This window comes from Lactuca virosa, chromosome 5 (genome assembly GCF_052849685.1).
Source record: "Lactuca virosa cultivar CGN04683 chromosome 5, Lactuca_virosa_CGN04683_v6, whole genome shotgun sequence".
NCBI classification, from domain to species: Eukaryota; Viridiplantae; Streptophyta; class Magnoliopsida; order Asterales; family Asteraceae; genus Lactuca; species Lactuca virosa.
Genome location: NC_136430.1, coordinates 310,666,753 through 310,694,584, shown reverse-complemented (window position 1 = coordinate 310,694,584; position 27,832 = coordinate 310,666,753). Strand labels below are relative to the sequence as shown.

General features: G+C 37.6%; 1 long non-coding RNA gene and 1 pseudogene across 3 annotated transcripts; one reads left to right on the top strand and one right to left on the bottom strand.

The window, feature by feature from the left end:
- Positions 1-19,972: 19,972 nt before the first annotated feature.
- On the bottom strand, positions 19,973-22,770 carry LOC145116022 (uncharacterized). Of its 2 annotated transcripts, none has more exons than XR_013711840.1 (3): positions 21,976-22,770; positions 20,374-20,530; positions 19,973-20,278 (listed from the first exon to the last, which is right to left on the bottom strand). It is a non-coding gene; the product is annotated as an uncharacterized LOC145116022 (long non-coding RNA). The 2 variants fall into 2 exon arrangements; XR_013711839.1 differs by having other exon boundaries at positions 19,973-20,530; positions 21,976-22,049; positions 22,281-22,770.
- LOC145116021 (uncharacterized) lies at positions 22,713-26,473 on the top strand (annotated as a pseudogene). Its single transcript, XR_013711838.1, has 5 exons — positions 22,713-24,283; positions 24,372-24,576; positions 24,799-25,027; positions 25,489-25,618; positions 26,070-26,473. The product of XR_013711838.1 is annotated as an uncharacterized LOC145116021 (transcript).
- Positions 26,474-27,832: the final 1,359 nt, after the last annotated feature.

Genomic DNA, 27,832 nt, shown 5'->3' with positions numbered 1-27,832 from the left:
GGTCACTTTCAGATATGACACCAACAGATATCCAGACATTGATTTAAAAGCTGGAAAATGAATCAAAGCATTTAGCAACTGAAGAAGAGTGGTACCCGGACCAACCAAGATGATTATGGCATGTAGGCGGAGTCTAGACCGACCGTTGAGTACGACACTTACTTGATTACCTACGAGGTGAGTCTTCTCACTATACTTACCTGAGTGGTAATAATGTGTGACCGGAGGGTCTTATTTGAGTTATCGACCGGAGGGTCTTATCTGGGTTACTGACCGGAGGGTCTTATCTGGGTTACTGACTGGAGGGTCTTATCTGCTTATTCTGAGTTATTTGATATTATACATTTTGTCTTTGTGATTTATGTTGTATATTATTTATGTTCTTTATTGAGTTAGGACTGGAGGGTCAAAACCGAGTTGTGAGACCAGAGGGTCTTCACTGATATTGAAACGTCTGGTTCCCGGTACGTATTTAAATATGAATTTTCCATTTTACACTGGGACTCGATGAGTTCGAGGTCCCAACTTGTCGAGTAAGAGGAGAATCTTAGACGCGGGTAGAAGAGTCTACTCGCCGAGTCGGAAGCCCCGACTCGACGAGTAGACCTGTCTGGATGAAACCCAAAATTTTAAGGTTTGTACCCTATTTAAACACCTTATATTGCCTCCAATCCAACCTCCATCACCCTCAGACCCTATTATCGAAACCCTAATCAGTTTGTGAGTATTCTTTAGCTATTTGGTGCCATTTTAGTGATTTGAAGCTTGGAGAGGAAGGAAAGGCTTGGAGGTTCAAGAAGAAGGCTGTAGATCCAGAGTTTTGGTTGCATTTCCAGTTTGTTTGAGGTAAAAAGCTTCAACCTTGGCTTTCCTTCGCTTAGATCTTCTTTAGGGCTTGCATCTTGTCACTTTTGGGCCATTTGTAAGTCACTTTCGGGATTTGAGCGAATATGAGAGTGATGACTTCAGATATGGGAACATTTGTCACACCCCCAAACCAGAACGGCGGAAATGTTCGGGGGCGGAGGACTTCATGTATAGTATCATAACAATGCACAATAGTAAACAAGCAACAACATCATCCATTGCATTAATAATATAATTTAATATAAGTGTGTTCTGTGTATAGTTTGAAAGACACCAAAATATGAATCAAAATATAAGACCAGTCTTGAACATGCTCCGTCTTCTCAAAACCTGGTCATCGGTACCTGTCTACTGGTAACCTGAGAACAAAGTTATTTTGAAAGAGTAGATCAGCATTTAAGCTGGTGAGTTCATAAGTATTTTAGTGTCAATGTTTGTATAAGTTTGATGTAAAAGTTTGTAAGTGTTTGATATAAATGTTTTTATACCTCCTAGAAAATCATATATTTTCTACTTATAATGTAATGTAGTCTTCTACCAAGACCCGACTATTCTGCATGTTTGTTCTTTTGTAAAAGTGAGTGTTTTTCCCAAGTATGACTATCATTACCAGAAAATAGTTTACATTACCGTTTATGTGAGAAGATCACGATATGAATGTAAAGGGAAAATGAAGATGTACAGTAGTATTGTATAAAGTAACTACAGATGTACTAACTACCTTAAAACCAGTTGTTTAATTAAGGTAAAATGTGATGACATTATAACCATACTTGATTGACTAGTAAAACACGACGTTCGAAGACGTCGAAATGGTATGACATTCGTCACCCGTAGACCTACAGGTCCCACTGTAGCTAGCAACAAGGTGTAGGATGGTCAATCCCGTATAGATCTATACATAAATTCACGCTCTCCCTCCAGGAGACTCTGGTTACAAAACGTGACACAGCAGTATATTGCCATGCCATGAAGTAGTGGCTCACATTAATGTTATATTGTTTTTGTATTAGTGTAGTATGTTCCTTTTGTTCTAGTGTATAGCATGTTCCTTCCGTTCTAGTGAATAGTATGTTCCTTATGTTCTAGTGAATAGTATGTTCTTTCTGTTCTTGTTATAGTATGTTTGAACTGACTCATGTATGAACTGACTCTTGTAAGTTTCATTGTTCTAGAAATAGTAAGTAGTGACTCTCTAAACTATACCTATTATAGTTTACTAGTACTGTTGTTTGAATGACTGAACATGTTTGTACACCTTTGCTACCCAAAGGCATTGAACTGATCGGAAGAACTTTTATATCTACATACATATACATAATATATAACTAAGATTTAAACGAAACTCGGACAAACAACCGATACCCTAAGTCCACAACCAAACAAGGAACATGAAATAAAGTGAGTTATCAGTCCTAAGCCCTTTCAACCTTATTTATATAACTATATCTATATAGACATGATTTTGACAATATATAAGTGTAAAAGAGTTTTGTAAAACGATAAAGAGTTTATGTTATAAAAGAGTTTTAACCATTTGAATGGTTATTGATGACTTGATGTCAGTTTATAAAATGGTTTGAAACAGTTTGTTTGATAATACAGTTTTGAAGTATAAGAAATCCTCTTGTTTGATAGTTATAAATCACATGTGATTGATACTATAACTATATTGATTTCAACTTGTATTCCCCCCTGCCCCATAAAAGCATTTAAAATCATTTAAAAGATAAGTTAGGGTATGAACTCACCTGTAGTGAGTGATTTGAATGTAAGATCGATTAGGATGCTAAGTATGCCAAGTGAAGTCTCGAGCACAAACGGATCCTATTAAGCATATAATGACACATATATGTATATAATTAGTGAATATAACAACTAATAATGTAAGGGAACAACCTTAAGGAGTAGGAAACACTTGGAATGAAGTGTTACAATCACATATGATTGTATAAAGGGTGTTCACGGCCACACAAGGGTGTGTTTACAGCCAAGGGGTGTTCACGGCCAAGGAGTTTATGGACAACACATGAACTTGAAGGGTTTACGACCATGGCTTGAAGGGTTCATGGCCACCTTATGAACTAAGAAGGGTTTACGGCCATAAACTCTTGAAGTTTATGCACAAAGTGTTTGTTTCATGGCTAGGAATCTAGTGCTTCTAATGGATAACAAGTATGTGGAAGAGATACTTATGTTTTGGAAGCTTATAGAGTGATTACGGCCCAAAGAACTAGTGTGTGTTCTTGGTGTTCTTGATGAAAAGTACGAAGACTTGAATATCTAACCCAAAAAAGTTGAATTCATGGATGAAATCAAAGTGTTTAACAAGATCAAGTAAGATATCAAGAAACAATGGAAGAATCACTTACAAATTGAATAGAAATTGAAGTGTTCTTGATGATACTTGAGAGAGAAATGAGTGTTCTTGACTTGAAGATGTGAGAAGTGAAGAAATAATGAAGGAAGTATGTGATATAGGGGAGGGTTCACGGTTGCCAGGAGTTTACGGCTGTAAACTCTAGTTTGCGGCCGTAAACTCCTTGTGATGGAGTTTCTAGCTCGAATGCAACACGAAGAACTTTAGTTAACACATCCTAACACACAATCCTTGAATGTACTAGGCTTAGAACACTCAAACAGACCCTTAACAATGCTAAAAGATAGCAGAAACAAGTCTGACTTTTGATTGAATTGATTGGCCTTATAAAATAGAAATTTCGGGTTGTAACATCATCCCCCCGTTAAAGGGAATTTCATCCCGAAATTAGAGTTTAAGCAAATATAGATAACTCAGGGAAAAGATGAGGATATTTCAGTTTCATTTGATCCTCGCGCTCCCAAGTGAATTCAGGTCTTCGCTTGGCATTCCAGTGAACCTTCACTATCGGGATACGGCTTTGGTTCGTTTGTTTGACCTCACGATCCATGATCTCTACTGGTTCTTCCACGAAGTTGAGGCTCTCGTTGATCTCGATTTCATCGAGTGTGATTACAAGAGTCTCGTCGGATAGACACTTTTTCAAGTTCGAAACGTGGAAAGTAGGGTGTACGTTACTGAGTTCTTGAGGTAGTTTGAGTTTCTAAGCTACAAGGCCGATCCTAGAAATGATCTCAAAAGGCCCTATATACCTTGGATTTAGCTTCCCACGCTTTCCGAAACGTATCAAGCCCTTCCAGGGTGAGACATTCAATAGAACACGGTCGCCAACCTGGAATTCCAAAGGTTTCCTTCTCTTGTCTGCGTAGCTTTTCTGTCGATCTTTAGAGGCTTTCAATCGTTCACGAATCTGAACGATCTTCTCTGTCGTTTCCCGAATGATTTCTGGACCTGTGAGAGTGCTTTCAGCTAACTGGGTCTCACCCACCTCAGCCCAGCACAGACGGGATCGGCACTTTCGACCATAGACGGCTTCAAATGGAGCTACCTTTATGCTTGTGTGATAACTGTTATTGTAGGAGAACTCGAAAAGAGGTAAATGAGTATCCCATTCCTTCCCAAAATCTATCACACAGGCTCGCAACATATCTTCCAGAGTTTTAATAGTCCTCTCACTTTGTCCGTCGGTTTGCGGATGGTAGGTTGTACTCATGTCCAGCCTAGTTCCTAAGGAACCTTGTAGCGACTGCCAGAACCTTGAAGTGAATCTACTATCTCTATCAGAGATAATGGATATGGGAACACCATGCAGTCGTACGATCTCCTTAATGTAGGTTCTTGTTAGTTTCTCCATCTTGTCAGTTTCTTTGATAGGCAGGAAGTGTGGACTTTGTTAACCTGTCTACGATCACCCAAATGGTATCGAGACCACTCGTTGTATTGGGAAACTTGGTTATGAAGTCCATCGTGATCTGCTCCCACTTCCATTCAGGTATCTCCAGTTGTTGTAGTAAACCTGAGGGTTTCTGGTATTCGACCTTAACCTTGGCGCAAGTAAGACACTTACTCACGAAGGTAGCAATCTCTGCTTTCATGTTAGGCCACCAATATAACTTTTTGAGATCCAGATACATCTTATCTGAACCTGGGTGGACGGAATATCGAGTGTTGTGTGCTTCAGTCATGACCAAGTCTCTGTAACCACCGTGTCTCGGTGTCCAGATCTGATCCATGAGAAATAACGCTTCACCACCCTTGACTTCCAAGTTCTTATCCATCCCTCTAAGGGATTCACCCGCCATATTTTCAGGCTTCAAGGCTTCTATCCGAGCCTCCTTAATCTGTGTGGACAGATGTGAATGGATAGTCATAGTCAATGATTTGACTCTACGACCTGAGTATTCTTTCCGACTTAGGGCGTCAGCTACTACGTTGGCTTTGCCGGGATGATAACGAATTTCGCATTCGTAGTCACTGAGTAGCTCGACCCACCGTCATTGTCTCCTATTGAGCTCCTTCTGGTCGAATATGTGTTGAAGGCTTTTGTGGTCTGTAAAGATAGTGCTTTTTGTACCATACAAGTAGTGTCTCCAGATCTTCAGAGCAAATACCACTGCTCCTAACTCAAGATCATGCGTGGTGTAGTTGACTTCGTGTGTCTTTAGCTCCCTCGAGGCATAGGCAATGACCTTACCTCGTTGCATAAGAACACAGCCAAGCCCTTGGTTGGATGCATCGCAATAAACCACAAAGTATTTTATCCCTTCTGGGAGGGATAGTATCGGTGCCCTGCATAAGGCTCGCTTCAGCGTTTGGAACGCTTTTTCTTGTTTCTCTTCCCAGTCGAAGGCCACACCTTTCTGGGTCAATGTAGTAAGCGGTTTTGCGATTCTCGAGAAGTTATGAATGAACCTACGATAGTATCCAGCGAGGCCTAGAAATTGACGAATTTCAGTAGGCGTCTTCGGAGCTAATCAGTTGTCAATGGCCTTTATTTTGGAAGGATCCACGTGAATTCCCTCTTTGGTAATCACGTGACCCAAGAATTCGACTCTTCGGATCCAGAATTCGCACTTAGAGAACTGCACATAAAGCTTCTCTGCTTGTAGGGTTTCTAAAATCTAACGTATGTGTTGACTATGCTCCTCCTTACTACGAGAATAGATAAGAATATCGTCGATAAATACAATAACGAATTGATCTAAGTACAGATGGCACACTCGATTCATAAGTCCATGAATATTGCGGGCACATTGGTCAATCCGAATGGCATCACTACAAACTCATAGTGTCCATAACGAGTTCGGAAGGCTGTCTTGGGAACATCCTCCTCTAACACTCGTAATTGGTGATACCTGGATCTCAGATCAATATTTGAAAAGTAATTCACCCTTAGTAGTTGGTCGAACAAGCCGTCTATGCGAGGTAGAGTGTTTAGTTTTATGTAGTCGATGCACATACGGAACGATCTGTCTTTCTTCTTCACGAACAAGACCGCTGCTCCCCAGGGTGAGAAGCTTGGTCTAATAAAGCCCTTGCTGAGCAGTTCGTTAAGTTAACCGGATAGCTCCTGCATCTCAGTTGGTGCTAGATGATATGGTGATTTGGCTACTGGGGTATCCCCTGGAACTAAGTCGATTATGAACTCGACTTGACGCTGTGGAGGTAATCCTGTTAGTTCTTCTGGAAAGACGTCGGGAAAGTCGCGTACTTCGGGGATGTTCTTTATGTCCTTTGTCTCTTGGCTCATATTGACTACATGAGCAAGGAATGTGTGACATTCCTTTCGTAAGTATTTCTGGTCTTGAATGCACGAGATGATACGAAGGTTCGTGCTTGGTTTGTCGTCGTAGATAACTAGGGTTTCGTTAGATGGTAGATTAAGAAGAATGGCCTTCTCAAAACACATGATGTCGGCACGATGAAGACTCAACCAATCCATGCTGATAATGACGTCGAAATTTTTAATTGAGACTGACATGAGGTCGATTGGAAATGAATGGTTGTCTAGAGTTAGAGTACATCCTATGTATATACTGTTAGTGCTCTCAGTCTTTCCGTTAGCCATTTCTACAATGAACGGTTCTTTAAGTGCACATGATTTTTGTTTAAGTAGGTGTGCAAATTTCTGGTTCACGAAACTCCTCTCCGCTCCACTATCAAACAGTATGCATGCATAAGAGTTATCGAGGAGAAACGTACCAGTCACCACCGTAGGGTCTGCTACCGCTTCCTCATGGCCTATATCCAAAACTCTTCCCACTCCACCCGCGTTCCCTGCCTTTGGGCAGTTCCTTTTGAAGTGCCCCACTTCACCACACCCGTAGCAGGCATGGCCTGCTCCAGTACCAGGGACCTGGGTGATTGGCCTAGCCGGAGATCTGCAGAAACGGGCAGTGTGCCCTTTCTTGTTGCAGTTTGTACACTGCATTTCCTGGCAGGGTCCATTGTGGTGGAAGTTGCACTTGTTGCACTTGGGCAAGCTTCCCGCATACTGCTTCATCGGCGTAGTGGTAGTAGGTGCTATCGCGACATGAACAGCCATGACATGCTGCTTTTTGGCAGAGTTCCGCACCGCATTCTTCTTCTTGTTGTCCCAAAACTTCCGCTTGTTGTCAGCGGTATTGGATGGTTCTGGGATGGCAAGGGTTGTTGTCGTTGTTGGGGTGCGGACTCCGTGATCGATGAGCCGCTGTGGCAATCGTTTGGCACTGTCGAAGGTAGTGCGGTTTGAAGCTAAGACATTCCCCTGAAATGGAGGCATCAGCCCCCAAATATACCTCTCGACTTTCTTTCCCTTAGTAGGGACCATTCCCGGACATAGAGCCACTAGATCGCTGAACCTGGCGGTGTAAGAAACTATGTCGGAGCCCTTCATGGTTAGGCTCCAAAGTTCTTGTTCAAGTTTCTGAACCTCGCCCCTCGGGCAATACTCCTCAATCATGAGCTCCTTCAGAGCTTCCCAGCCCATAGCATTAGCCACTATCAGGGTTAGTGACTTGACATGGCTATTCAACCATGTCAGGGCTCTGTCCGAGAAGGTACAGGCAGCAAATTTTACTTTTCTTCCTTCTGGACAGGAGCAGATCTCGAAGATCGACTCCGTCTTTTCAAACCATTGCGAGAGGGAAATGATTCCACCAGTCCCGTTAAAGGTCCTAGGTTTGCAGTTGGTGAAGTCCTTATACGAGCACTCTCTAGCGCGTACGGGAGCATCACCTTAAGTGGAATGTACAGTTGTTCCACTTTCGTTAGTACCGGCGGAGTTGAATTGAGCTAGGGCTGCTGTAACAGCCGCATTCACTGCAGCTTGGATAGCTGCTGGATTGTATTGTGGAAGAGGTAGTGGTGGTTGAGTTGGAGTTATCGGAGTAGTGCGTTTGTTTGATCGACTTGGAGGCATCTTTCAACTAAAAGTTTACAAAGATGAGGATGATAGTAAGAATTTAATTGTGAGTATAATGAGAGTGATCCATGGACTAACTCACCATAGCCCAGCTAAACAGATGAGAGTATGATTGTAAATAGGGATTTAACAATAGAAGGATGAAATCATTTGGATAAAGATTTCCCCAAAAGATTAGGTGTCTGTCAATAATATTGGCATTAAAGATGTAACGCGTTCAGGAAAAATGACCTTGAAGTAGGCCTTACATCAAACCAGAATAAGAAAATTTTGACAGCATAAATACCTAACGGATTGAAAGTCCAAGGTATTACATTTAACAGGAAAATTATAGGGAAAAGTGCTACTTAGAGCATAGATAAGAAGGCTATTCCTTAAACCAAAAGAAAGGATGAGCAGAGCATCTCCTACTGGCGATGGACACCTCTCAGATGAACCCTTAATTCGGCCAGCTGACGCTCCACATCAAGCAGGTGTCTCTCATGTACTCTTTGGCATGCTTGGAGCTCTATGACTTCAGCTCGAGTTGCAGCTAGCTCTTGTTGCAGAGCCTCATTGTCTCTCATAGCTCTCCCATGAGCAACTTCAAGATTGCGAATACGATCTGTATTGACGTTTGTATCCGTATCGAGCTCCACGGTTTGTTGAATGTCTGTCATTCCTAGTTCAACATTGTGAGCCACTCGGCGAACCAAGATGGGAAGAACTCTGCCTACAGATCCTCCCTCACTTAGGTTATAGAAACTCCGGTCTCCATTGTAGGGTAAGGGTTAACCCTGTTCACGGATCCACCTACCCAAGTTCTCAGCCCATAAAGGCGTCGGGCCTTGAAAAGCCGGACGAGGGTTAGAATTTGGGATTGGAGCTACCAGGGGTAGATCATTGACTTTCGGCTCGGAGTCAGAATCCTCCGGGAAGTTTTCTGCGAAATCATCATCTAAAGGAATTGCATGATTCTCTTCTGGCTCTGCATCGATCCATCCACCATTTCCTTGGTTAGGGAAGTACGGATCTCCATGAGGATTAAATTCCACCATGATATCTACGCGAGAATAGGGGTAAAAGAGATAGTTAATAGACGTACTACTATAGATAATTATAGGATGATCCTTACTAGTTACTCCAACATTTGCGTAGTGCATACCAGTCATATGTAACCAAAACAGAATAGACCTTCGAATAAGTGACCCTAACTCTAAGTCCACAACCAAACAAGGAACAGGAAATAAAGCAAAGATCACAGATTCTAATTATATGACACCTTAGTCACATATAACCTTAGCGTATCCACTCAGAAACTATTGACATACTAGTAAAGACCTTTTAGTTTGCACATAAGTAATTATAGTAACACAAAATACTCCAATAGTATTTTAAGTTTATGTTTTGTTCTAAAGTTTTCATCGTAGTAGTGTTGGTAAGTTTTTAGACTTGCTGCAACACCACAACCATTCCTAGGCACATGCTAATCATATCTCGGAAAGATATAGTTGATCAGGCTATATCACTCCCTGATCTGATTATATGTCCCCAAGCCCACTTGTGCTGTCCAACAACCGCAATACTTTTGTTCTGTTTTAGTATGACACTGATCCTAGTATGAATGCTTGTAATAATACTTTACTAAAATATTTTATTATTTTAAAAGTATTAACTCTTGGTCAGAGTGTTTTAATCCCGATGTGTTTATAGTTGTATATTTTTTATGGGTTGATATACTCAATTCACTATAAACAAAGCTCTGATACCAATCTGTCACACCCCCAAACCAGAACGGTGGAAACGTTCGGGGACGGAGGACATCATGTATAGTATCATAACAATGCACAATAGAAAACAAGCAACAACATCATCCATTGCATTAATAATATAGTTTAATATAAGTGTGTTCTGTGTAAAGTTTGAAAGACACCAAAATATGAATAAAAATATAAGACGAGTCTTGAACATGCTTCGTCTTCTCAAAACCTGGTCATCGGTACCTGTCTACTGGTGACCTGAGAATACAAGTTATTTTGAAAGAGTAGATCAACATTTAAGCTGGTGAGTTCATAAGTATTTTATTCTCAATATTTGTATAAGTTTAATGTAAGTGTTTGTAAGTGTTTGATGTAAAAGTTTGTAAGTGTTTGATATAAATGTTTGTAAACCTCCTACAAAATCCTATATTTTCTACTTATAATGTAATGTGGTCTTCTACCAAAACCCGACTGTTCTGCATGTTTGTTCTTTTATAAAAGTGAGTGTTTTTCCCAAGTATTACTATCATTACCAGAAAATAGTTTACATTACCGTTTATGTGAGAAGATCACTATATAAATGTAAAGGGAAAATGAAGATGTACATTAGTATTGTATAAAGTAACTACAGATGTACTAACTACCTTAAAACCAGTTGTTTAATTAAGGTAAAATGTGATGAGATTATAACCATACTTGATTGACTAGTAAAACACGACGTTCGAAGACGTCGAAATGGTATGACATTCGTCACCCGTAGACCTGCAGGTCCCACTATAGCTAAAAGCAAGGTGTAGGATGGTCAATCCCGTATAGATCTATACACAAATTCACGCTCTCCCTCCAGGAGACTCTGGCTACAAAACGTGACACAACAGTATATTGCCATGCCATGAAGTAGTGCTCACATTAATGTTATATTGTTTTTGTATTAGTGTAGTATGTTCCTTTTGTTATAGTGTATAGTATGTTCCTTCTGTTCTAGTGAATAGTATGTTCCTTTTGTTCTAGTGAATAGTATGTTCTTTCTGTTCTTGTTATAGTATGTTTGAACTGACTCATGTATGAACTGACTCTTGTAAGTTTCATTGTTCTAGAAATAGTAAGTAGTAACTCTCTAAACTATACCTATTATAGTTTACTAGTACTGTTGTTTGAATGACTGAACATGTTTGTACACCTTTGCTACCCAAAGGTATTGAACTGATCGGAAGAACTTTTATATCTACATACATATACATAATATATAACTAAGATTTAAACGACACTCGGACAAACAACTGATAACCTAAGTCCACAACCAAACAAGGAACATGAAATAAAGTGAGTTATCAGTCCTAAGCCCTTTCAACCTTATTTATATAACTATATCTATATAGACATGATTTTGACAATATATAATTGTAAAAGAGTTTTGTAAAACGATAAAGAGTTTATGTTATAAAAGAGTTTTAACCATTTAAATGGTTATTGATGACTTGATGTCAGTTTATAAAATGGTTTGAAACAGTTTGTTTGATAATACAGTTTTGAAGTATAAGAAATCCTCTTGTTTGATAGTTATAAATCACATGTGATTGATACTATAACTATATTGATTTCAACTTGTACTCCCCCCCCCCCCCATAAAAGCATTTAAAATCATTTAAAAGATAAGTTAGGGTATGAACTCACCTGTAGTGAGTGATTTGAATGTAAGATCGATTAGGATGCTAAGTATGCCAAGTGAAGTCTCGAGCACAAACGGATCCTATTAAGCATATAATGACACATATATGTATATAATTAGTGAATATAACAACTAATAATGTAAGGGAACAACCTTAAGGACTAGGAAACACTTGGAATGAAGTGTTACAATCGCATATGATTGTATAAAGGGTGTTCACGGCCACACAAGGGTGTGTTTACGGCCAAGGAGTTTACGGACAACACATGAACTTGAAGGGTTTACGACCATGGCTTGAAGGGTTCACGGCCACCTTATGAACTAAGAAGGGTTTACGGCCCCAAGAAGGGTTTACGGCCGTAAACTCTTGAAGTTTATGCACAAAGTGTTTGTTTCATGGCTAGGAATCTAGTGCTTCTAATGGATAACAAGTATGTGGAAGATATACTTACGTTTTGGAAGCTTATAGGGTGATTACGGCCCAAAGAACTAGTGTGTGTTCTTAGTGTTCTTGGTGTTCTTGATGAAAAGGATGAAGACTTGAAGATCTAACCCAAAAGAGTTAAATTCATGGATGAAATCAAAGGGTTTAACAAGATCAAGTAAGATATAAAGAAACAATGGAAGAATCACTTACAAATTGAAGAGAAATGGAAGTGTTCTTGATGATACTTGAGAGAGAAATGAGTGTTCTTGACTTGAAGATGTGAGAAGTGAAGAAATAATGAAGGAAGTATGTGATATAAGGGAGGGTTCACGGCTGCCAAGAGTTTACGGCCGTAAACTCTAGTTGGCGGCCGTAAACTCCTTGTGAGGGAGTTTCTAGCTCAAATGCAACACAAAGAACTTTAGTTAACACATCCTAACACACAATACTTGAATGTACTGGGCTTAGAACACTCAAACAGACCATTAACAATGCTAAAAGATAGCAGAAACAAGTCTGACTTTTGATTGAATTGATTGGCCTTATAAAATAGAAATTTCGGGTTGTAACAACATTTGAGCTAAGGAAGCTCAAATTTGCCACCTTTATTGAGCTATGGCCCTATTCCATGCATTAGAACTCCTTTATGACTTAGTTTTGGTGTTTTAGCTTCGTAACACCAATGCATGCACATAAAGTTTGTAACTTTATGTGTTATATTGACTCCAGGAGGCCAGATCTATGCTTTGAATGCAATAAGCCCGACTGAAATCAACTGTGTGGACTTGGACTTTGGGGGACTCGGCGATTCATTCATAGGACTCGGCGAGTCGGGTCATGGCTCCCCAACCTTTTCTGTTCCTAAGCATTATGGTTGAGTCTAGAAGAGGACTCAACGAGATGGATGTGAATATGGACTTGAAGATCAAAGAACTCGACGAGTTCAAGGATGAACTCGGCGGGTTTAAGGCAATGTCCTGACTGTTGTGAAGAAGAACTCGACGAGTTCAAGGATGAACTCGGCGAGTCATGAGCAAAAGGTCCCGATTCTGTATGAAGGAGAACTCGACAAGTTCTTGAAAGAATCGAAGAGTAGGATCGAAGTTCCAGTGTTTTGTGGATTATGGAACTCGACGAGTTGGTGGACCAAGTCGGCGAGTTGAGTCAACCAGATGTTGACTCTGACCAAAAGTTGACTTTGACCAAGGTGTTGACCTTGACTTTGACTTTGACCTGAGTTGGCCCTTGAAAGGGGTATGAGTATGAAAGGGTAATTAAGGAAGGTTGTTATGTGTAGGAGTTTGAGAGGAGTCGATTCCAGCACCGAGTACAGTTTAGTTATTGCACGACATTGAGGTGAGTTGCCTTCCAGTAGAAATGGGTCTATGGCCACAATGTCGGCCCACTAGTAGGGATTGTTTGTCAAGTAGATGTCTTTGTGATAATTACTTGGGTTTTGTAACGCCCGTGTTTCTAGGCTAGGCATTAATATTGATATAATGGTCTAGGTTAACCTTTGTAACTCATTTAGAAGAAATGAAAAGGAATTATGTGAATATTATGTGTTTTATGCTTAATTACTAGGAGTTAAATAATTAAGAATAAAAATGAGCGTCAAAAATAAATATTAGATAAAGTCGATATCTATTAAGAAAGTTGTAATGGTCGTGACAAGGATTACGGATATATAAAGAATGTCGAAATCCGAGTTATAACGAAGAAGTTATGACCTGTTGAAGTTTCACGACAAAACCGGCTCGGTGCTGAATGTTGTAAAAAGTGAGTTTTCGATAAACTACTTTTTAGCCTTAGTGATCTAAACGAAACTGGTAGTGTTCGTTAAACCGAGAGTAGGTATAAAAAGAACGCCCAAATCTGACTTCGTATGAGGAAGTTATGATTTTTCGAAGTTTCAGCTTAGCAGTAGACAGCTGAAAAACTCGAATTTTAGATCGAGTGATTTTTAGTCGACACGAACTAAACGAGAATCGAAGGTCTCGTAAATAGTAGCACAACGGTAAAAAGTCTGACGAAAACGGACGTCGGATGAAGAAGTTATGAATTTTTAACGGATTTCCCGTCCCGGTCTGTTAAAAATAATAATATAAAAATTAAAGTCAAAATTAGCCGACAAAGTCTAAACGGAAGTTGTAGAGCGTAATCTTACCTACGCGTGAATATAAAGAACGTCAAAAACGGAGCTCGTATGCGAAAGTTATGGATTTTAGATGTTTTTGCACAAAAATCGAGAAAATTCGCATAGTCACGTTTTTGCCACGTCACCCTCGCGTAGAACGTGCCACGTGTCCGAAATTGGTGAGTCATGCGAGCCACGTGTCCGAGCTGCTGAGTCATCCGAGCTCCTGACCTGATCCGAAGTGGTCCACTGAGAAGGCGACACGTACCCTCTTCCCTCGTGTCCGAACCATAGCATGAGTGCCACGGATGCCCCTACTTCGGACCTAGACCTCGGTCCAATCACAAGAGGCCAGCAACCCTTCGCATGTGCGAGCCATGTGCGAGCCCTCGGATCAGCACCACCTGGAGGCTTCTCAGCCATCCGATCAGAAGCTCCTCCCTATAAATAGAAGGCTGCGAGCCTTCCCGGGTAACTTTGGAAATTTGCCACCTTTCACCCTAAATTTCATATTTCTTTCATTCTGACTTCCCCCAAAGCCCCGGTATCAATTATAATCCCCGGAATACGCCACGAAGTGCCCGAGAAGCCCGAAAAAATTATCTTTTCGGTTTCGAAGCCCGACCCTTCGCAGAGCCCGGTTTCTCAATAAAACTTCCGGTTTTATTAGAAACGATCGTTTTAGGAAACGAATTGTTGCCCGATTTTCATTAAATCAGGTGAGTGTGTAGTTACTTTCACCTTACACATAGATATGAAGTATTTTACATAAAATACGTGCTGTGTGAATATATATTGTTTGTTTATTTGAGATGGGTGTTGAAGGAATGATTTATACAGGTTTTTAAATAATTTAAATTGTATATGTATTTTTATCTACCAAAAATGTTGGGTAAAACATGGGTAGATGAAATAGTGGGTGTGATGAAAGGTGAGTTGGATAAAGGAGATGATCAGTAATATTGATCATGAGTTGAGGGTGAGTGGTGAAATTTGAGAGAATCACTTACCCAAAATGTTGTCCCCCGTCATTCAGCAGAGTATGGATGACAACCATGGACTATTCTAGATGGACTGTGGAACACTAGCAGGCCCGCAACCTGTAGGTGTAATGAACTATATGTTCATTTGATGTACTCTAAAATCCCATTGACATGTATTGCAGGGGGGAATACCTATAAATAATACTGTCGATAAATAAGAGCTATGGACTTAGCACATGTTGAATAAACCTTGGCAGCTATGGACTTAGTGCCCGCTGTATAAACCCCGGTGACGAGGTGACTTTGTGTCTATTCCTTAGGATGAAGCCTTAGGAAGGAGTGATAGTTGATTCTTAGGGTAAACCCTTAAGAAATAAATAAGATAATGGGTTGGGGTAATTCGGTTGATTGATTGATGTTTAAGCATATTAAATTATGTATTGTGGGTTGAAAACCCTATATGCTCACCAGGCTTCCAAGCCTGACCCACTCAGCTTTTTATATTACAGGTAGTGGACCCCGAGCATAGTCGGATGATGATGATGAGTGATTTATGGATTATAGGCCAGTAGTTATAAATAACTGTTGTAAGGCTTATAATGTCTTGTTTATGCTTTTGATCTGTATCGGAACATGACATCCCGATGTTTTAATATAAAAGGAAATTATATATTTCTTAAAGAAAGGTTTTGACAAATTTTTATCATGTTTTGTTTTTTGGGACCAATTCCGCAACATCTTTTAAAAAGATTCTCTGATTTTATTTTAAAAAGCATAAATTAAATCGGTCTTTTCTGGCCGAGAAATTAGGGGATGTCACAGGTTTGCCACTGTTTGATATGTTTTATATGCTAGTATGATATAATATTAGGTGATAGTGGTGGTAGGGGGAATAGTCCCCATGTTACGGTTGTAAGGACCGAAGGGGTAGGTTAGGCACCCCAGTATGCCTGGTAGTATGATTACGTTATGTTATTATGTGGTAGTAGTAGGGGGTGAAATAGTTCCCGTAACCTGTTGAGATAAACCGGAGGGGTAGGTCGGACACCCCGGTATGTCTGACAAGTGTAGGTTAGGCACCCCGGTATGCCTAGCAGGGTAGGTCGGGCACCCAGATATGCCTGGCAGTATGTTTATAGTATGGTATGTGGTATGATGGGGGAACTCACTAAGCTTTGTGCTTACAGTTTTCAGTTTTGTTTAAGGTACCTCTTCATCGAAGGGGAAGGAGCCGGCACGGTATCAGCACATCACACACATATGATTTCCGCATTATGAGATTCTTGGGATTGTACTCTGACATTATTACTATTTTACGATATGGTTTGAGACATGTGACTATGTTTTATGAAATGATATGAATCGATGATGTTTTTCAGTAGACTGTTTTATAAATTGCTTAATTAAAAACAATTTTTTTGGTCTTGAAAATTGGGATGTTATAGAGATACCAGACTGGAGGGTCCGACCCGAGCTGTGAGACCGGAGGGTCCTTATTGAGATATAACCATGAGAGGCTAATCATTTGTGCATGGTATTTTGGGGAACTCACTAAGCTTCATGCTTACAGTGTTGTGTGATATGTGTTTCAGGTACCTCTTAGGATCGCGGGAAGGCACCGGCTTGATTGTACACACCAGCTTGAGATTATGTTGTTTTGAGGATTATGGGAGATTATCAAACATTTTGTTGTCTTGTGTCTGAACAACTTATACATTTGGGTTTCTGAAACTATGAGATTGTGTTTTATGTGGTTTTAAAAATATAAAAAAATTGTTTGAAAATTTAGAGTGTTACATCATCCACCCATGTTTCCGTATTATGATGACTTTGGGATTGTACTCTGACAATTGTTTTCCCTATAAAGTACTTTGAATATTTAGAAAAGGATAATGAAAGTTTGGATTAAAGATAATTAATGTTTTGTTTGAATTAAAAATGAAATTTTTACCTCATAATTTTTGGGACGTTACATTTATGTTGAACTACAAATCAGTTTCCACTCCTACTGATTTGTCTACCAAGTTTGATGCCTATGGTCCTCCTATTGCTGATTCGACTTTATATCGTAGTATGGTTGGGGCGTTACAATACTTAACCTTCACGAGACCTGCTATCGCTTATGTTGTTCAACAAGTATGTCTCTATATGCATGATCCTCGAGAACCACACTTCACGACTCTCAAGCACATTCTTCGTTACGTTCAAGGTACTACTGCTTATGGTCTTCATCTTTACAGCTCTTCAAATCGTGATATCATTGCATACTCGCAGATTGGGTTGGTTGTCCTGTCACTCATCGTTCTACATCTGGCTATTGTGTCTTCTTAGGGCACAATTTGTTATCATGGTTCTCTAAATGTTAGAGCGCTATTTATCGATCTAGTGCTGAAGCACAATATAGAGGTGTCACTAATGTCATTGTTGTTGGATACACAATCTTCTTCTTGAACTTGATTATTCTCTGCATCGGGCTACTATTGTGTACTGTGATAATGTGAGTGCAGTCTTTATGTCCTCAAATCCGGTTCAACATCAATAAATGAAGCATATTGAGATTGATCTTCATTTTGTACGATACAAGGTTGCTACCGGTCATGTTCGTGTTCTTCATGTTCCATTCTCTTCTCAATATGCTGACATATTCACCAAGAGTTTTCCGTCTCCTTTATTTTTGGAATTTCGGTCCAGTTTGAATGTCCGTCATTTTACCCCCCCCCCCCCCTTTTCCAACTGGTGGTGGTGGTGGAGGGGGGGGGGGGGCTTGTTAACGGACTTTTGTATGTATTGTCTTATGTTTAGTGTAGCCCACATGTTTTGTATTCAAAGGTCACTGGCCCATCTCGTGTATGTAATTGTATATATGTCAATTAATGAATGTCAATCAATTCAACATTGTTGATGAAAGTATCATTTCTTTTGAGAAAACGTAATATCAAAATACATGTTGTATTTTATAACTTACTAGGTTATAACCCGTGTACTACACGGTTAACAATGTAAAATAACATAAAAACTACAAAAATCGTGATCATTAATCATATATATACAAACAATTATTTATATACAAATTTTTATGTTTTGTATGTAATTTTATCATATTTATTTTAAATTAATATGTTAAATGGTTTGAAACTTGCTTGCTATTTACATAAAAACACGTAGACATATTTCATACTTTCGAAAATTGGTTGCTATTTTTCCAATAATATTTCCCCTGGAAAAAAAAAACTGAAACTTTGTTGCCTAAAACCATAAAAAAAAAAACTTTCTTATTATTTTCGCGTACTTTTCAAACTTCGTTGCTATTTTCTTCAATACTCTTTACGTAAAAAGCTAAATTTTTCTTGTGTCAAAACGAAAACAAAAAAAAAAGCAAAAAAACAAAAACAAAACCCTTTTTGTTAAAACAATCAAAAACAAAAAATTAAAACTTTGTTGCTACACATGCTATACTTTTTAGTATCAAGAAATTATCACGAGATCATTTTAAGCTTAAATTTACCATTTTAATCCATGTTCTTTACCCAATTTTATTAACTGAAAAACTGGTTCAATTCTTATGAATTTTCTTTTTTATGTTTTTATCCCACTTTAATTTTATAATAACTGGCTCAATTCTTATGAATTTTCTTTTTTATGTTTTTATCCCACTTTAATTTTATAATAACCAGTCAAACCCCAAAACCAACTCTCCCTGTATCTACTTTAAAATCGCATAATTTATAGTTATTTTTTACGAATTTAACTTGTAATGGTAAACCGCATATTTAAGATGTTTTGCAAGTAGATTTAAGGTGTTGGCTGAGTAGAAGAAACCAAAAAGGTTGTAGTAAAGCAAAAATGAATCTACAAATCATTTAGACCACAAGAGACTTGAAAACATTGGTATAGAGTTTAGTGGAATAAGTGGCCAATAGGCACAATAAGAAGGTAACTTTTCAATATGCATTAAAGAAATTCACCTGGTTTTTAATAAACTATGAAATTAAGAAGCTAAATAATTGAGTTTGGAGGTTGTGACCAAGCTCATTAGTACTTCCTTCAACAAATAGTATCTCCAACCTTAGTATTATCACTGAATTGCAACAACATCAACAATAAAACAAACATAAATAATTTAAAAGATGAACAAGGGTAGCATGATATACCTCAATAACTTTTTGGCTTGGTTTTATTCATGTCTAGGAAGCACCAATAACGACATATGACTTGGAACATCTCAAAATGTGAGCTCTACCACAATAAACTTTAGGGTCAAACTATTTTTTGGAATTTTCATAGAAATTCAAAATAAAATCATTCTTAACTCCATTTAAAAGAGTTATCTTAGCAATAATCCAAGAAACAAAAAGATGCAACTTAGTAGTTAAATCTTTTAAATAATAAGATTTATGATTAAATGATAAATGTGCAAAAAACTTTAAGCTCTGATTAATCAATCACACATCTAATACCCCTTTTTTATTCATAATAAACATAATCAAATACCTTTTTTCTTATAAAAAATCAAATACATTAAGCACCTAAGGATAAAGAAAAGCATAACAGTCTAACATGTGTTTGCACATCTCAGGGGGCATTCAACCAAATCCATCACCTAAGAGTCCAACATGTTTTACATGATTAAGGGTTGCTTCATGCCAAACCAACAGAAGGGTAGTGTAGTAAAGTTATACACATGCCAAAAAGATACAATCACTTTCAGATAACATGTTGAAAAAAGGCCCCAAAAACACAAACATAGAATTTATTCTAAAATATTTATTCTTAATTCATGAATCATAATGAAGAAGATCATATGGAAAATAGATTGCCAAGGAGATAACCTTGAAAACAGAATTAAATATGCTATAATTTTCAAATGGATTTTTGGATGGAGCTACAATTGAATGTTCTGGAATTTTGTGTAGTTGCAATGTAACTTCTGCTATCACATCATATATGACTTCAATTCAAACCATCAACCGTGCAAGATCATAACCGCATAGAGATAACTTGAATAACATGAAGAAAGTTAATAAAAAATGCATGATGAGTAAGAACACAACGATTTGAAGGTACCACAAGGCCTTCGCTGGGGAAACAAATGTAGTCGAAAACGATAGGAGGAATCTTGAACTCACTTTGGATCATCGTCCGTATCTTCGTTTCTTCCTTCACTTTGTAACTTAAGGTTTAAACATAATGACTTATTAAGGATTCTTTATTGAATAATTCAATTTGACACTTCAACCATTCCAAACGAATTAAACCCCAAGTTACCTTTTGATTGTTGCCCAAAAATCAGATAAGTTGAGTCCATCAGAACGAACACCCCACCGTAGTGGAATCTTGATGTGTTTACTTGACCCAAACCCCCTAACATGTCAAGCCTCATTTTGATGTCTTCATGACTCATATGTGATCAGAAACTAAGAATCTAAAGATGAAAAGCATGGAACGAAAATGATTTAATACCCAAAACCAATCATATTACATGTGCAATCGAAAGAAATATAGTGCATATTAGATTACGAGTCTTCACAATTTGAGATCGAACAACCAAAAATCAATAAAAATATAAATCATATCACAAAACCTGCACAATATATTAAATTAGGGTTTTTGAAGAAAGATGGCGTTGATTTAGAGAGGAAGAAAGAGAAACACCTAAAGATTTCAATTGAGAGTTAGTAAGATTACGGTCAAAGATCTTTAAATCAAATCATTGTTGATTTTATGGGATTGAATGAATTACATTAAATTCTAATTTCCATTCAATTCAAATCAAAATGGGAATAAGAGAGATATGATAAGATTTTAGCAAATAAGCGGGAAAACATTTTTAGATTGTTGTGAAGCTGACATGTGGCAAAACTAAAGGTTTAGAAAGAGGACATGTGGCACCTTAGAGAGGTTTTTATTAGGAAGAGAGATTATGTCTATGTCCTCAAACTTGGCTATAAATACAAAATTATTAGTTGTTTGCGAGCACTTGGCGAGTTTACTTGCAAGCTAACTTCTAAAATCGATTGTACGTAAAGCAGGGACGGCCCTGAGATTTCGGATGCCCCGTGCAATTTAACAAAAAAATAGGCCTTAAAACTTAAAGGTCGAAAAAATTAAGCAAAACAGTAATAACTTTTCATTTTCTATTGCAAAATACACAAAATTAAGATTTCATTCAAAATAATACAAAAAAAAGTTGCTTCTGCTTGAAAACAATCATCCTTCTAGTATTTGTTGAAATAAATTTCGCTTCTACTTGAAAAAAACCATTTTTCTACTTGAAAACAGGCAAAAAGTCATCCATTTAATATGTATTGAAATAATCTGTAAAAAGATCAGAAATTAAATCATCAAGATATATTACATTATCTGGAAAAAAAACTATGATAAAAAACAGAAGTCCATAAGATATGGAATAAAAAAACTTATGATAAAAAAACAGAAATCAGAACATCAATTCCTAATTTTGGACCCTTCAATACAATCTAAAACTGATTTTGGACCATTTAATACAATCTGAAAACGAAGACATTTGTTTCAATGTGTCTGAATTTGAGAAAATCAAAATCATAAACATTAAACAATAGAAAAAAAACTGATTTAATATTAACAATATCTGAAATGTAAATGTATAATACATTCTGCCTTCTGATTTTCGACAGTTCAAGAATTAAGACAACCAAGATATTAGAAAGCCCGATTGACAGTCAAATCAATATATTATTGTTTGACTTGTTTCAATGCTACTATCTGGATGCAAGAAAATAAGAATGAAAAGAATGAAAAAAGATTTACTTCTAAAAGTCTAAACAGTTAGTAGAATTCAGAGATAGAAACCTGAAAAAAAAATAAGAATAATAGTAAAAGTTTATTTACCTTTTGGTTTTCTTCTTTATGCTCGGATTATAACTTTCAAACCTCTATTCCCCTTTCAATTTACTTGTGATGCACTAAAATAGGAAGCAATTGAGCAAAATAAGATTGCTGCTAATGAATTTCAATTGAATGGGTTATGAGTATTGAGTATTTTCTTGTGATTTATGAAGAAAGAAGTAAGAAGAAAAAACCAAAAATCGATTCAATATGTATTGAGGGTCGAGGGATTTCTTCTGAATGAGTTTTTTGGATTCAAGGTTTTAAGCAATCAAGGGATAAGAAAAGACCCTAAGATCAAAGAATACCGTTTTTGGCTTAATGACTTGCGATAACAATAATTGGTGCACTACATCATGGATTTCTGATTCCCAATGTCGAGGACGAAGGAACCAAAGCGTCCATCTCTTTCCCTTAGAAAAAATATGGTTCCGCTTTCCGCTTAATCGATTGTGTCTATGTGTAATCTGTACATTGTTCTTGCTTAACCTATTTCCGCATTTGGGCCAAAAACCGAAGACGAGCTAAGATAATATCAGCTAAATTTTGGGCCCACGATTTTGGTGGGCCCTGTTCATGGGCACCTTTTGAACATGCCTTGGGCCAGCCCTGACGTAAAGTATGTTTGTCATGAATAAATGCCATTGGCGAGACCAAACTCATTGAAAACGCTACTTCGTGGTTGGTAAGCTCTGAACGACACCTCTAACTCGATCAACATTAAGTGCTTTTAAACTGCCAATAGAAAGGCAATTTACAAAACAACCCTTACATGATTTTCTATGCACAATGACTCGGGACATAATATTTTAGGGAATAACTCTTAACAAGATTTTGTCACTCTTATTAAGCGGAGATAACGAGCACCAGCGGCGACGCCGAAGTTTCAGATAAAAGGTAAGTTAACGAGGAGTGCTGGAGAAAATCCCTCGCAAAACCCTACCACTTAAATTTTTGAAAGGTACAGCAATTTCTGCGAAATTATGTAGTCATTTTGTAGAAATTGAGTGAGAAGCGATATTAATATGTATGTTTGACTATAGTAAGCTATAAGACATGACTCAATTGGTCAAGTGCATATATGTAGCTATAAATCTGTGATAATATATTTGAAATTACCTTCTACATGGTCATTGTTCATATCTGTAACTGTAACCATCTTCTTTCCTTCTGGTATGGATGCTGAATCACCCCCATCCTTACAATTGCCACAACAGTGCCATCAGTTTACTATTTCCGAGATTCACTTAGCAACCGAAAACTTTGATGGGTCATTGGTAATCGGGCGTGGGGGTTTTGGTATGGTTTACAAAGGAAACATCACTAGTGGGACAACTCATTTGGTTGCTGCCATTAAGCGCCTTGATCCAACCTCTAATCAAGGAGCTGTAGAGTTCAGGGCTGAAGTTGAGATGCTTTCTAATTTAAGGCACTGTCACTTGGTGTCTTTGATTGGTTATTGCAATGATGAGCAAGAGATGATCCTTGTTTACGATTATATGCCCCATGGAACCCTTGAAGATCATCTTCACAAGCATCTGACTCCTTTAACTTTAACTTGGTTGCTACGACTCAAAATATGTATAGGGGTTGCTCGTGGCTTAGATTACCTTCACACTGGTACGGGTGCTAAGCATGGAATTATACATCGGGATATCAAGAGCTCAAATATACTGTTAGATGACTGCTGGGCTGCTAAGATATCAGATTTTGGGTTGTCCAAACTAGGTCCAGTAAAACAAGCATCGACTTGTGTGAGTTATGTTAGCACTTTTGTGAAAGGCACTTTTGGATACCTAGATCCACACTACTTCTCAACAGGTCGGCTCACAAGAAAGTCTGACGTGTATGCCTTTGGGTAGTATTACTTGAAGTCCTGAGTGGAAAGCAAGCAGTGGATAGTAGTCTTGATGAGGAGAATTGGGGTTTAGTAAATTGGGCTCAAGAAGCTATGAAAGGTGGTAGGCTAAATGATATTGTTGATTATAATTTAAGGGAGAGAATCTTGCCTAAGTGTTTAAAGGATTTTGCAAGGCTTGCAGACAGGTGTTTGCATAGCAATCCAAAGCAAAGGCCTACTATGGCCGAGGTTGTGGCCTGTCTTGAGTATGTTCTAGCCTTACAGAAGAAAGCCACAAGCATGACATCTGCGCATAAAAGATTGAAATCTTTGGAGTTATACTTTGATACTGTTGGAGGTGAAATTCGAATATTACGCAGGTTTGAGTTTGGAACTATCAGTGCTGCAACTGAAAACTTCTCCGATGATAATAAAATTGCACGATGTAGCTTTGGTCCCTCCATGTACAAGGTATGTGTAATCATGTATCTAAGATAATTACATTATTTTCACGTTTTTAAAGGTTACTTAGAACTACAACGTAATTTTATCCTTTCAGGGAAGGCTACGAAACGGACAAGGAATAACAATTGCCAAACCTTATTCTAATTCCAAATACCAAGATTATAGAAATGAAGTGTCATTACTGGTAAAACTTGAGCATGAGAATATGATTCAGTTGCTTGGATATTCCATTCAAGGAACGCAAGTATTCCTTGTCTATGAGCTTGCAGTATGTGCAAGTCTAGATGGCTTGATTTTTGGTATGACTTTTCTTTCTGAAATGTACATCTCATGCTTGCTTGGTTCAACATAGGGCAGATTGCATCCTCTTGGGAACTCGTGATGGAGTTTAATTAAGAGAAATTAAGCAATCAATACTATTAAGTATTAACCTTGTTTTATCTAAAATTCATACTCGTATGAAAGATTGTAAATATTAGATTAAACTTGACAAAAATGTGCTCTATGATATGTCTTTGTAGATTCTGAATGTACTCTTTTGGATTGGAATAAGCGCAAGAAGATAATACTAGGTGTTGCAAGTGTACTTTTTTACCTTCACCAACATGATGTCATACACGGTAATGTCACACCTGGAAACATTCTTTTAGATGAAAGTTTCCACCCCAAACTGTCAGATTTTGCGCTTGCAAGATGTTTAGCAATAAACAAGGCTGATCGCATCGAAATGGATGCAATACGCGGGACTTCGTAAGTATAATTTTCTAAGCATATATGATTCAAAACTCATTTCCTTCTTGTTCTTGCACTACAATTTTTTTCTTTGTTGGGCCCATCTGAGAATGGAAGTTTATAAACCTAATGTGCCCCGCTTAAGTCCACACTGATTTCTTGTAACTCTAAAAAGCATCAGAAATGATTTGATTTTTCATATACTCTTCCATATCGGAAAAGGATATATGACTTGGTTTCAGTTGATATTAAGTGCACAGGTATTTTTAACACGACACAGTTGAATGGACGCGACTATTAGCAAAATCTCCATAATATCCCTTAATAATGATAAAGTTGAAAAATCTTGTCGACCATTAACAGTTTGATGGATAAAGATGATGCTATAGGTTGAACTGTGTTTGTGTTCTCTTTTTCTTATCATCCTTTGAATGATTTGTAGTAATGGTCCAAGCTAAAATTACCTGCATATGTGGCAGGGGATACATGGCACCAGAGTTACGTCAGGCTAATCGTATGTCAACAAAGGCTGATGTGTATAGTTTTGGTGTCTTGATTATGGAAACCATAACTGGGTGTAGTATGTACCAGTGGATATATGTACAAGATGTAAGTATAAGATTCTTGTTCGAGTTGTGCTTCTATAATATTATTCACACCCTACCTACATATTCCAAAAAAAACATATACTGTTTTTTTTAATATATATATATATATATATATATATATATATATATATATATATATATATATATAATCTGACATGGATTTCATACAAATTTATTGCAAACATTTTACAACTCGTAACTTGCTTTTAAATCTTGGAAATTCATTTTTGGTTATTCTTGTTTTTTTTTAAACGTTTTATGGGTCTCAATTAGTGATGTAAAAGAGTAATGTTGTTTAACGAACATGTCGAATGGGCTACATGTAATGAATGAAGTATAAAGGACAATGATTAGAATGAAAGGCGAACTTATTTTATACTGAAAATTGTCAAGACATACTTTTTTTAGTGCAATGATGGGAGTATAACTATGGACATGTGGAACTGTTGTAGATTTGGACAAATTGGTTGGAAGGAACATGTTCAAATATAAAAGATCCTAGAATTGATGCTGATTCAAGCTCCATTACAAAATTCGTCCATATTGGGTTCCTGTGTGTTCAAGAAGATGCAGCTGACAGACCAACAATGGAGGAAGTTGTTTCCATGCTCACTAACAGTTCATCTCTCACTCTCCCTACACCAAAAAGAACTTTCATCACAGAAAAGTCTCCATATATCCCAAAAAGATTACTGTCCGGTTGGACGTTACACTCCCATGAATTTGAGTCACATGACTTTGATTCCATAGCAGTTGAGGAATTCATAAATGAGCTACGCCCTCGATAATGTCTTGCAGCTATTCATATAACAACTCAAATCTAATTATTGAAAATAGTGTGTCAAGTTACCCTTAAGCCGGTCAAGTGATCAAAGAAATAAGATCTATTAGGTAGCGTTTGGCAGGTTGGACTGGACTGGACTAGATGGGACAAAAACTTTTAGATAGTGTTTGACATGACTAGAACAAGAACAAAATTAGATTTTGACCAAGTCAAGTGGGACAACTTTCTTAAAATTTAGTCTCACCCAAAAGGATGGAACAAGATGGAAAGCACGTCTCAGAATTTCCAGTATAACAAAAATAACTCTGCCAAATGCTATCCTAACTCAAACTAAAATTGCACATATTGTCTTCTTCATCGTTCTTCATTGTTATCTAGCTCATACTTATTGCAGTCTGCATGTAAATAAACTAGACCATTGTCTTTTTTTTTTTTTTTTTTATCAATCGATTTGTGATTTGTCTCTGTTAATCTTCCTCTTTTTTTTTTATTAGGTAACGATGCTTCTCGATTACTGTAAGTTCAGAAATTTATTATATCTCTATAAAAATCTGAAGAGTTTAATAATTTTTACATTCCCGGTTCTTGATGATCGGTTTCACGGAAGATCTATCTAGTCAATTGCAAACAAACTAAAGAAATTGGTTTCATGGTGGATTTTGAAACCCGAAGAAACAAAAGAAAAAACCCTTTTGATACTGCAGTGTAATGGAAAGCTTAGGATGCGTTTGGTTGTAGAAAATTTTCCAAGAAAAACAGAAATTTTGAAAACGCGTTTGGTACGGTTCAATTTTCCAAAGTTTTCTAAGAAAATAAAAATTTTCAATTTTCCAAATTGTATGTAAAATTTGAAAAATGTTTTTTACAGTTTTCCAAATTTCTAAGATGGAAACTGAAAACTCCACCGGTTCCAACCAAACGCGTTTTCTAAAATTTTCATTAAAAATGAAAACTCAACTCTATTTTCTGAAAACATTTTTCTTAAAAAATAAAAACAGTTTTCCACAATCAAACGCACCCTTAGAGTGCATTTAGTTGCGGAAAAATAGGTTGTTTTCCGGAAAAAATATCCAAGAAAAATGAGAATTTTGAAAACGTGTTTAATTCGTCTATTTTTCTAAATTTTTCACGGAAAATGAAAATATTCGGTTTTCTAAAATTACAAAGAAGTTGGAAATTTTTGGAAAACTGATAATCATTGTTTTCCATATTTTTCTAATTCCAAAATTTTTCGAAAATATTAACACATCCACTCCCACCCCATCTACCCTACCTTAACACCCTCAACTCACCACATCCCTACCTACCCACACCACCCCACTCCCAAGCCCACCCTCACACACACACACACACACACACACACACACACACACCAACCCTTATAAACACACCCACACACACACACCCACCCCTACCCAAACCCCTACAAAC